Below are 12,623 nucleotides of genomic sequence, written 5' to 3'. Positions count from 1 at the left end.
GCGGTTGGGTTCAGGGAATATTAAAAAAAAGAACAATTAATTCCTCTTCCTTACTAAAATAATCATCAGCCCTTCACTTAGCGTTCCTTAAAGTCCTAACAAAGGCAAGTGGTGTGTACTTAACTGCTAGGGTATTTGTTGTTGTTGTTGAATTAATTAATTTATAATGCCACCTAAAAAATACTAGGCCCTTACACAACAAAATTTCTTATGTAAACCGCTTAAAGGTTTTATTACATTCAAGCCGTGTATAAATTTTGTATTCAACACATTGGGGGCCACATGACTAGGACACTGCCGTCAGCTCATGGCAATCTCTGGAGTAACCTGCTGAGACAATGAACGTGATATTAACTAATGCCTACAACTGACCACAATTGTTACACGTGACTTGTTAAATAACTTACCTCTTTGTGAATATTCTGTATACATGGAATGTGTGTGTGGGAGGGGGTCTCAGGGGTACTTTGGAGTAAGACTGTTTTGTATTTACTACTGAAAATGCACAAGTAGAAACTAGAATGAATGAATGAATGAGAAGGCCCTTTTTACAGGTTCACCATCTCAAAAAGCATGAAGCAAGCGGATAGAGGATTTGGAAAGGGGAAAGGGGGGATTTTGCACTAACTGGAAATGGAAATGGACTGCCTTCAATTCGATTCCAACTTATGGCGACCCTACGAATAGGGTTTTCATGGTAAGCGGTATTTGGGGGGGGGTTACCATTGCCTTCCTCTGAGGCTGAGAGGCAGTGACTGGCCCAAGGTCACCCAGTGAGTTTCATGGCTGTGTGGGGATTTGAATCCTGGTCTCTCAGGTCGTAGTCCAACACCTTAACCACTACACCATACTGGCTCTACTTGCACTATCTAGGAGAGTCTAAAAGAAGCAGATAAGTATATGACAACTGGCATAGGTACGTATATTAAAGCTGAGGCCAGACCCCTAGCTCAGTAATACAACAAATGCTTTGTATTTAAAAAATCCAAGGTTTGATCCCTATCACATCCAGGTAGCACTGTAACAAAATCTTCTGAAATCTGGAGCACTGCTGCCAATCAGAGTAAACAATACTGGGCTGCTCTGTACGTTGCATTAAACCTGATTTAAAAATAAACCAGGATTTAATGTGATGGTCCAGCATGCTGAAAAGTTCTTTCTCCACTTCTCACCTGCTTCTGTTGCTGCCACACTGGCAGGAAACAAGCTCCAAACATGGACTTGTCATTTGTTTTCCCCCAAGCCATCCACAAGCAATAAGCAAAGAACAAACCTTGGTTCCTGGCAACCACTCATGATTTGTTTGGGGTCCGGAAGTCACAACAAAGCAGACTCTGGCTTGTTTCCCAGCAACATTGGAGCAGCAGAGGCAGGGAAGAAATGGAGCAAGAAGTTTTCAGAAGCATGCAGTAGCATGCTGCATGTTCACATGAAACCATAATTGGCTTTTAACTATTGTATCGTGTGACATGTGAACCGGGTCACTGAGTTTGATGGACCAATAAATGGCTTAGTATCAGGCAGATTCCTATCTTCCTCTGTATAAGTCGGGGGGGGGGCAGGACCTCAGGCCCAAGAGCCAATTTAGCCCTCTAGGCCTCTCTGTATAGTCCCTGGGACTCTCTCTAGGCCATGACTCCTCCACAGGCTATACTCCCTCTCCCCAGGCCATTCGTCCAACTAGCTCTGCTCTGCAAACTTCTCAAGTACTTTTGCCTGGCCGGAGCATGTCCTTGAACCGTGGCTGTGGCTCTTGCTAGAAGGTAGTCTACTGTACAATGAGTGTCACATCCCTGGCTCTGTTCACTTTTGACTCTGGCCGCCACCCACCAGGGGCATGCGGCTCACAGAAGAGGATGTGGCCCTGGCATTGAACATTTTCCCCACCCCTGATTTAGGCTATAGCGGAAAATTAAAGGAAGGGCTTTAATTTGTGTGCCGATCTCTGGCACTTGGTAGCCAGGTTTCCCAGCTCCCTGCATTTCAGCTAAAGCCTCCAGTGGCCTTTTTTCAGATCACGAAGTGCAGGCAGCTGGGGAGACTGCAACGCACTGAGAAAATGTTGAAGGGAAAGTGGGGCAAAACACACACACCCCTCTGCAAGGATAAAGGAATTTTAAAGTGTCCTGTGAATGGAGCAGTAAAACTGAAGCCTCTTCTGCAGGAGAAACAAACTTTCAAGAAATTGGAGGCCAGGTTTCAGCACATCACTACTGAAAAAGACCTATTCAAGAGATATCTGTTATGCAGCTTCCATTTTCATTGCATGTGTTATGTCTGCTAAACTAAAAAGTTCAGACATTTTTGATGTTAATTTCCAGCATCTGATCGCTTTAGGGAAGAGCTGGTGCATGGCTCAACTCAGCTCATGTTGATCATCGAGAGTCAGAATAAAACAAAATCCTCCTTTGGGTTACTTGCTTAACTGGATAAAATATCCTGCAAGTACCTTTTTATAGCATGTGTATTTTCTGCTTGTGTCACATTGAGTTCCGGTTTCCCTATGTTGAAGTCCATTGTGTGAATGATGCTGTTTTGCCCAGGGCAGTTTATTTAGATGACCTTCTTGGTCACTCCAGATTATTAGACTGCATGGAAGAGTTCACACAAGTATGTTCATCACTTAATGACTAGTATTTATGAAATAAATAGCCTAGGGATGGATGTTTCTATATATTTCTAGTCTATATATTTCTAGTCCATTTTCATTATTGTATGTTTTTATTTATCAATTTTGCATTGCCTTCTCTAGTCATTCATTAATCCATACACCCCTCCCCCCCATCTATATTTCAGCCTAGGTGGTGTAGAGGAAACCTTTCACCCTCCTGATGTTGCTGGACTACAATTCCCATCATCCCTGCCATTGGTCATGCTGGGTGGAGCTGATGGGAGTTGGAGTTCAGCACCATCTGGAAGGCCACCACAGGTTCCTGCCCTAGGGCATACTGGACTTTGTCTCAGTCAAAATGTTATGTCCACATAACCGGAGGCATGTCTGGTGTGATGGACACAGTCCCACCCTGCTGTCGTAAACAACTTTTACCTGCATAAAACAATTTCAAAATAATCCCAAGTGTTGAGAGTATTGTAAACCAAAATAATGTATGAATCAGCTCTAACAGTCTACAACTTCAACTGCTGTTCCTTCCATGTTGCCCCTAGAATCCAAAATGTGGAAACTGATTTTCCAGTGTCTGATCTTCCTGTTGCTACTCCACTTTCTGGATATAGAAAGTACTCTGTGCCTTCTACTTGGGACCCTTCTTTCTGGGCAGACATCAGTTTAGTGACTTTTTCCGTTGGGACTGCCTGCCATTCCTGAGTTGCAGGGGCCATGTTTCCACATGATGCTCTTTCCCATAATCCCTCCCCAATCAGAACTGGTTGACTTCTCAGACTTCCACATCATCAAGCAGCGCAATCTCTCTCAAATCTACAGCAGAACAAATGTTTGGGCTTTCAGCAATTGGGCAATGGTGGTCTTTGTAACTGTTTTCTTTTCTTTTTCTTTTTTAAAAGAAGTCTTTGCTCCTAATGCAGTAGCTTACTGAAGCATGGAAAAGTCATTTCCACATTAATCTACACCCGAAAAGGCTGCTCAGATAAGGGCTGGCCGGAGCTAGTAAGTCCTTCTCAACTCATCTTGGTGCTACAGCAAAGCTAATTGTGCTAGCAACAACCATCTATCTAACAGAGGGACTGATTTAATTTCTTAAACTCCCTTTCATAGTTTGGCCATCATGCGCCTCTCTGCTCATTTGCATGCAGTACCTGGAGTGTTGCAACTACCATGTCTCTCCCTCCTGCTGATATATTTAGCTTAATAGTCCTATTACTATAGGATTTTTCTTTTTCCCTCACCCCACCTCACAATTTGTGCCAGATTGCAGGATGTAGACTTGCTTGTAGGCTTCCCATAATAAGGCATTTGGTTGGCCACCCTGAAAAGAGAATACTGGACAAGATAGGCCTTTGGTCTGATCCAAGAGGGTTGTTCTTATGTTATTATGGGCTGTATCCAGCAAAGTTGCCCCATTCGTGCAAGGACTTCCACTTACACAACAGAGCTTCCTGTCCCTCTCCTCCCCGCACTCCATGCACTGTCCAAATCTGTTCTTAGGTTTTCCCCAACCCTCCAGAACAATTTTGTTTGGCAGGGAGGGGGAGCTCTGGGGTCACATAGGAAGACCAGAGGGAGGGGGAGTTCCATTGCACAAGCAGAAGTCTTTGTGCTAATGGTACAACTTTGCTGGAGAACTATAGGATGGCATTCCACACCTTGCTAATTCATATACCATACTTTGCACTCCTTTTTGCATTCAGCTGAGGCCAATTTGCCATAAACTGGTCATACATCTTTCTATTGTGTCAAAGTTGCAATTTGCTATATCAGCCCTAAACCCACTTTTGCAACCGTTTGGGGCCATTTTCAGATGCCACAAAGCTTGAACCAGGAGCCCTGAAATCAAACACAGATTGCCTGCTCCATTAACTTATGTGGAGCACCCTGGAAAGAATAGGGGTGTCTATATAGAGATGTGCCATGAAATGCAATTCACAACTCACTGCAGTGTGAATGTGCCTGGATAACACCTAGTGGAGGGTAAACTGTGGAGGAGAAGAATGAGAGGCGGGGAAGAATGAATATACATATAATTAGTTTATTGATGCTGAAGCAGATTAGATGAAGGGGAAGCTTCCAAAATGAATCAAATCAAGTATAATTTGTGAAAACAAATTAAGCAACCCAGAAATTCTCACAGGGCAGGGAATCAATCTAGATTAAAATAGCCATCAATAGAAATGAATATATTATTATTTATTAGTTATTAGATTTCTTATCTGTCCATCACAGGTAAAATGTCTGCTGCTTTGACAGGTAGGGTGCGTAAGGAGTTTGGGCTTGTATACTACAAAAGCTCTTGCTGGATTATGTACACATTGCACCCTCATGTGAGGTCCCCGTCGGTAAGAAGCTATCAGGGAAGTGGGCAGGTCTTAGTATCTCTGTAACAGTGTCCTCGACAGTGCTTTACTTCCTTTTTCATAGGAGTGAATGTTGGGCAATGGGATCTTCAGCCCTGCATTCTGATGGAGAACCTCATGTGTGCTACACTACATAGAGCAGATGGAGCCCTTGCACATACGTGGCAGGTGGCACCCCATCATTTCAATATTTCAAGGTCGCTTTTCAGGGCTAAAAGCTCTCTCAAGTGCCATGTGTAAAAGAAAAACAAATGACCATACAATAAAAGATCTCAATAAAATATATATATATCTCACAGACCATCCATCCCAACAATTGCATGAACTAATTAAACCATTTGAAATCAGCAGCAATGTAAACATTAAAAAAAAGAGTAAGTGCCGAAGTCCAACGACATCTCTGCTAAAAGCAATTTGCTACAAGGCTCATTTAAAAGTCATTAATTGGAGGGGTCAATCATATATGACTCCTGCTGGGAGGAAGGGCGGGATATAAATCAAATAATAAATAAACAATAAAATATATGCCTTGGGAAGGAGTTCCACCAATAGGAAGGCACCACTAAGAAGGCTTTGTCACCACTGCCTGACATACCTTCTATGACCTTTTGAGCATGTGCAGTGGTCCTCAACACTGAAATCAATAGGACAACCCGTGTGAGCTTGGGGATTCCTTCACCATACCAGAAACCCTACCTGCATAGCTAATCCCAAATTGCCAATAGATGGGTTAATAAATCCACATTGAATAGTTTATAGAAATCCAGGCAAATTATATATTTTTCATTCTGCAGATGCCTGAGCATATTTTCTTTGTTTTTACATTGGCTCGAGGCTGTTTGTTTTGTAGATGTGTCTCTATAGCTGTATTGGAAACATTATTTATTTTTGACAATTGCCAGCACTAACAGGAATACAGTATCTGTTTTGCCATATAGACTGTGTATAAGCAATGGCTCTGTTCCAGCTCTAGCTATGTGCAGTTAGTCATGCACAAAAGCTATTGGCCCTCAATGGGGATGCACATCCCCAACCACATCAAAGGGTGCATCCAATCATTCCATTGTGACCTGGAATGAGCATTCTGATACAGATGCTAGTGTACTTCCAAATGTGGATGTTTAGAGGTTGTGCTCAGGGAAATCTGTTCCCACAATCAGAACACTAGTATTGGAGTCAATCAGCTTTTACAGCTATCATGAACTGAAGTCCACCAGACATGACTTCTTCGTGCGAGTGTGTGTGTGTGTGTGTGTTTTCATTGCATAATGCCTGATGATAGTGATTCTGTTATAATATTTTTCTCTGCATTATTCTGCATCATTACATTTGTCATCATATTTGATTATCGTTGAGGGTGGGAGCTGCTTCTGGCTGCACATGAAAGCACATTCAGCCTGCTCTGTTTCAAAGCAGTAGGAGATTATATGCTTTGAGATGGCTTTTCAGGGCTAAAAGACCTATGGGGGATTAAATAGCCATTTAGATTTTTACATTATTATAATTACATTCTTGTTGTATAGCAACATGCTTTAAAATCATTTAGACTGGCCCTACCTAACTGAAACCTTTATTGTGGTGCATCAGCCAAATTATATCTGCTAAGTTAAGCAAAATCTGGAGGAAATGCTTTTGCTTTGGAAAGGGCAGAATGCACTAGAACCCTTTCAGTAGCAAATAGGATGGTAGCCAATTTGCTGCAGATAGGAATGGAAAATGGGGCGGAAAGAGATGGTTGCATGCAAAAGGTCCCCGGTCCAATCCCCAGCATCTCAAGGTAGGGCTGGGAGAGAACCCTGTCAGAAATCCTGGAGAGCAACTGCCAGTTAGTGTGAACAGTACTGAACTAGATGGACCAGTGGTCTGTCTCAAGCTTCCTATGTTCCTATGAGAGGTAGTGAATGTAGCACTCACCATCAAAGCACAATCCCCCCCCCATCATCTTCAGCATTGAGGTGGAGCTGCCACCAGGCTACGGATCAGTTCCCAAGGGCAGGGGAATTGGGCTTTGAGGGTATATGCGACTGGACACGTGTCCTTGGAAGCTAATCTCTCTTGCCCCTTGCATGCCATCCTGCAGGACAAGGGCAGCCTCCACCACTGAAAGGATTACTCATGTTTACACCTAGTGTTGCTCTTGAACATTTCTGCACCTGAAAGGCCTAGTGCTGAGCCAAATTTTCAAAATCCGAAAAGTTCAGTCCAAATGGGGCAGGGGGTTGGAGGAGAAGGGTGCAGCAGAGGTGAAAATTTCTCCACTCTTTTGCAGTTGGGGGCAGTGGATAAATTTTGAGGTCGTGGCACTTGTCTCACAGGACTCCAGAATTACATTACATTATGTGGTTAGAGTGTTGGACTATGCCCTGGGAGACCAAGGTTCGAAAGCCAACATAGCCATGAAGCTCAGTGGGTGACCTTGGGCCAGTCACTGCCTCTCAGCTTCAGAGGAAGGGAATGGTAAACCCTCTCTGAATACCACTTACCATGAAAACCCTACTCATAGCGTCACCATAAGTCAGAATCAACTTGAAGGCAGCAGCCCATTTCCATTATTATTAGTAGTATTATACTATTACTGTTTACATTTTGCAGATGCCTTTCACAGGCAGACCCAAAGCAACTTATAACAACATAAATATATACAAGATGTAAAAACAAAGTGAAAAAATTCATCCGTGCAAAAAGAAAACAGCCAGTTCACAAACACTGCATCACCCTGTAAAAATCAATAGGATCAGGACCAAGGTGACTCCATATCATGAGGCAGAGTTATTCCAAAGGGCTTTCTGGGAATGGTGGCTCCACTGGGTCTATGAACAGGGCTAGGAAAAGAACAGTACTTCAACTCAGTCCTAGGACGGACAGACAAAAATGGCAATTATCACCTTGTTCTTGTCTAGAGCTCCTTTTCAAAAACAGTGGTGGTGTCTGGAAGTAGAAAAGAAGCACCTCCTCTGGAATCTACATGTCTGAAACAGGCCTAAGTGATGAGGGCCCATGTCCAAATCCAGACCTGTGTCTCCTTCAAATCAGGGACCTTGAGGTTTGTTGCTGGTGCTGTGGGTTGGAACTGCAGCTTGAGCCAGGGAGACAGTGAACAAGTGTGAGACCATGTGAGGGTATGAATTGGAGCCCAAAGTGTAGAAGACATTGCTCACTTCACCAGCCAAAGAGCAGAAGGCCAAGCTCCTTGGCCAATCCAAAGACTTCATACTGCCTGCCAGTCACAGGAAACAATGCTGGAGCCCTTTTCCCTTCTGTGCCTGAGAAGACCTCTGGGGTCTATGCCAGGGAACATCTAAAGACAGCCAGTGTGTTGTAGTAGCTAGAGTGCTGAACTGGGACCCAGGAGGAGACCACGATTCAAATCTCCACTTGGCCATGAAACTGATTGGGTGTCCACAGGCCAGCCTTTGTCTCCCAGCCTAACCTACCCCACACGGTTGTGAGGGTAAAATGGAGAGAGACAGTAAGAAAGACCGTCTTACCCCTTATATACCCAGTTATCAGGAGGTCCGTTCTGCACAACATAGGAAACAGACCTTTAGTGTGGTGGCACCTACCCTGTGGAATTCCCTCCCCTTAAATATTAGGCAGGTGCCATCTCCGCTATCTTTTTGGCTGCTATTGAAGACTTTCCTCTTTCAACAAGCCTTTTAAGTTGAGACCTATCCCACTGTGTGTCTGTGTTGGAATTGCTTTTTAATATGTTTTTTTAAAACCTTTTTTCCTAAACAATATGTTTTTAACCCTTTTTATTTATGATGTTTTTAAAGCTTTTTTTAATAAAATGTTTTTAAAGTTGTTTTGTTTTAATCTATCTTAAGGTCTGTTTTTATGATATTTTAAAGGGTTTTTAGTGCTTCTGTTTACCGCCCTGGGCTCCTGCTGGGAGGAAGGGCGGGATATAAATTGAATAATAAATAAAATAAATAATAAATAATCTATGTTAGTACGCCACCTTGAGCTCCTTGGAGGAAAGGTGGGATATAAATGTAATCATAATCAACATCCCTCTCAAATCCCTCTCCATTTGGGGATTCATGGAGGGGGTCAAAAAAACCTCCCAAATACGGGATGGGAGATTACATTGTGTATGGGGTGGAAGTTCAGGTGGGGTGGAAGTGGTGTTTACACTTTAAATAGCAAGGTAGACTCAGGGCTTGTTCTAAATTTCAAAAGCATCCGGCAGCTTGCCCAAACCAGCAAGCATGCAGCCCATGCTCTTTGGGAATGGGACTGCAAATACCCCTGGGAAGATGACATTGCACTGCACCATTCCTAGGGCCCTCTGTGGAATAAAAGAGCAGCCATCTTTCTTTTCTGGGAATCATATTATCATGGTCGATCCCCGTTTGTGGAATACCCTCTCCAGTGTGGTGCATCTCTCTCCATCATTACTGACATTCGGGAAGAATTTGAAGACATACTTTTTTACCTAATATGATGACTGAGGACAACTGTTCCTGGCAACCTGAAGATCCATGTGTTGCCAGTGGGCATTCAGCTGAGCCATGGCAGAGCTTTAGAAGGAAAAATTTTCTGTAGTGGCCCCCGAACTGTGGAACAGCCTCCCCGAAGAAGTACGCCTGGCGCCTACGCTTCTATCTTTTCGGCACCAGGTTAAGACCTGGCTATGCTCCCAGGCATTTTAAGCGTTTATGTTATAATTTAAATTTTTTATTTTTTATTTTTTTCTTTAGTTGCTGCTTGTGTTTATTGTTTGTTGTCTGATTTTATTGTTGATATTTTGTATTTTAACCTTTTTGTACACCGCCCAGAGAGCCACTCGCTATGGGCGGTCTATAAATGAAACAAACAAACAAACAAATAAATAAATAAAGAAGCCCTCAGACCATCTTGTAGCACAATTTGTGAGTATTGTTCAATACTAGTACTTAACCGCAGACACCCAAATGCACACACCCAAATTCGCAGTTGGGCTGGCTCTGTTTATGCTCAGCCAGGTGGAATTCAAGCATCACTGGAAGGCTGGTCCTTAGGTCTCACCTTCCTTCTCCTGTTCTTCCTTCAAAGAGCCACGAATGACATTCACATCAGGAGAGAATAGGACAATGGATGGGCACAGAGACCCTAGAGCAGACACCTTGCTCAAGCAGTGCACAGAGATGTAAATACACAGCAGTGCATGATCACAAGCTACAGTGGAGGATCCAGGCTCCCTGTATGGGTGAACTCGCCCCCAGAGTAGTCTTACGGTTAACATGAGAATGTAGGCTTTCCTGCTTAAAGCTGGGACAAATAGATACAGCTGCCTGAGCTGGGACGAAGGAATTCATCATGCGTTATGTTATCTCAGAAGCAAAGAGTGCTATGCAAACATGTGGGATGTTGGTATTCTCCCGTGGTCCTGAATCTTTGCTTAACATGATGTGCTCAGTTCTAATTGGATGCCAAGTGATCAAACGTTCACTTGTGAAACCTGCAGCTGTTTTACGTATGTTTCTCCACTGGTGACCCCCCCCCTTTGACACCGGAGAGAGATGGGAAGAGCACTCATTAATTTGCTGTCCCTTTCCTCATCCCAAGAGGCTTTACTTTTCTGCAGTGTACTCCCAGAGTTCTCCACATTTCTCGGTTTCCTGTGAGAGGAAATTCTTTGCGGACAACATGAGGCAACTTCCCATCAGTGATATACTGCCAGGCGTTATTATAAGCATACTTAGAGTAACCCTCACTGACTTCAGAGGGCACAATTTGGCAAAAAAAAATAGTTCCAGGTAAACTGCAGTGGGATCTTATTCCATTTCTTTTCACAGGACTTATTTTTGCTTAGCTCTGTTCACTGAAAAAAACAAAACCATAGTTGCCTGTAGGCTGCGAATGAAAATCAGACATGCCTACAGTGAATAACTTTCATGGTTCAGACTGGTCTCATTGAGAGAAGGAAAATGGTCCCTTTGACTTCCTTTTCCTATTTATATCTTGGAAACAACCACCATGCAGCCCCTCCCCTCTTTTGAGGCTGAGGGCCACATTGCCATGTTGGCAACCTTTCAGGGACAACATGCCAACGGTGGGCAAGGCCAGAGGCAAACATTGGTGAAGCAACACATGTGATTCTTACCTCTGTATGGTAGGCTACATTCCAGCCATGCAGAAGTCGAAGAGCCCTGCTGGATTAGGCCAAAGGCCCAGCTAGTCCAGCATCTGGATCTCACGGTGACCAGCCAGATGCTGATGGGAAACTTTCAGGCAGGACCTGAGCACAGCAGCACTCCCTCCTTCTGATTCCCAGCAATGACAATTGTCAGGGACAATTGGTGAAATGGTATTCCAATTTCTCTACCCACAAAGAGGTTTGAGAATTTTTGATAGGCCATTTGCACAGAGTTATAGTCTCCGTTGGCCTGTAGATCCAACTGATCCAATATCACTGGCAATTGTCCCTCAAAATCTGTAAGTGCTGAGAGCATTGTTCATACCTCTTGCTTTGTTTCCATTGTTATTTAATTATTCCTTTACCTGATTTGTAGAATTAACAACCGGTGAAACGCACACACCACAAACACTTGTCTGATGCTGAATGTGAGTCATTAAAATAATTAATTTTTATATCAGGGCCTATGTCAGAACTGAGGCCCTATTGGGCACTCTCACCATGTCTTGTTCTGACAACAGGAAGAAGAACCCTGCTTGGATCAGACCAAAGGGCAATCAAGGCCAGTTTATTGTTTCCCACAGTAGTCAACCAGCTCCAACTGGGATTCAGAGACATGACACCTCTGATCCCGGACGCAGGACTCCCAGGAACATTGCGAAGGCTGCTTTTTCTCAGAGTTCAAGTCAGGTGGTAGCTAGGGATTGGCCCCAGCACTCATTTCTCCCTGGGGAACAGAAGTGATGGAACTAATCCCCAAGATCATCATCATCATTTCATGAAGAAGAGGTCACAGACACGTAGTAGCAAACACAACTTAAATAGAACAGGCTCATAGAGGAGGAAACCATGCTGCAGGCTTCTGCTTCAATGCAGAGAAGAAATTAAAACCACAGTGCCTGAGAGTTGACTCTGGCATTTCCTGGTATGGCCACCTATTATTATTATTATTATTATTATTATTATTATTATTATTATTATTATTATTATTATTATTATTACTACTTGTTCACTACAAAAGGTCTACAGCCATATTACCCTGAACACACCTGATCTCGTCTGATCTCGGAAGCTAAGCAGCTAAGCAGAGTCAGGCCTGGTTAGTACTTGCATGGGAGACCACCTGGGAATACCAGGTGCTGTAGACTTAGAGGAAGGCAATGGTAAACAGCCACTGAATACCTCTTACCGTGAAAACCCTATGAATATATCCAAAAAAGATTCATAGGGTTGCCATAAGTCATAATTGACTTGAAGGGATATAACAACAACACTACAAAAGACTCTCTGGAAGAGTCCTATGACACTGTTGTCAAGCCTCAGAAATCCAAAAAGGAAATCAGGCAAAATAATTGGAACAAAAGATATCGTTTTACATCATAGTGACATTACTTCAGCAGCTCTTCACACTATAGGGGAGGTTATTCTCCGTGAATTGCCTCTATCAGCGTTTACATCAGGACCTGATGACGCTTGTGATCAGGGCCTTTTCTATGATGGAACTTAGTGTTTG

General features: G+C 43.3%; 1 pseudogene; it reads left to right on the top strand.

Moving 5' to 3' along the window:
* The first annotated feature begins 12,131 nt into the window (after positions 1–12,131).
* Positions 12,132–12,258, top strand: LOC133384774 (5S ribosomal RNA; annotated as a pseudogene).
* The last annotated feature ends 365 nt before the right edge of the window (positions 12,259–12,623 follow it).

The sequence above is a fragment of the Rhineura floridana genome, chromosome 4, assembly GCF_030035675.1.
Source record: "Rhineura floridana isolate rRhiFlo1 chromosome 4, rRhiFlo1.hap2, whole genome shotgun sequence".
NCBI lineage: Eukaryota > Metazoa > Chordata > Lepidosauria > Squamata > Rhineuridae > Rhineura > Rhineura floridana.
This window is presented reverse-complemented; position numbering and strand designations above follow the sequence as displayed.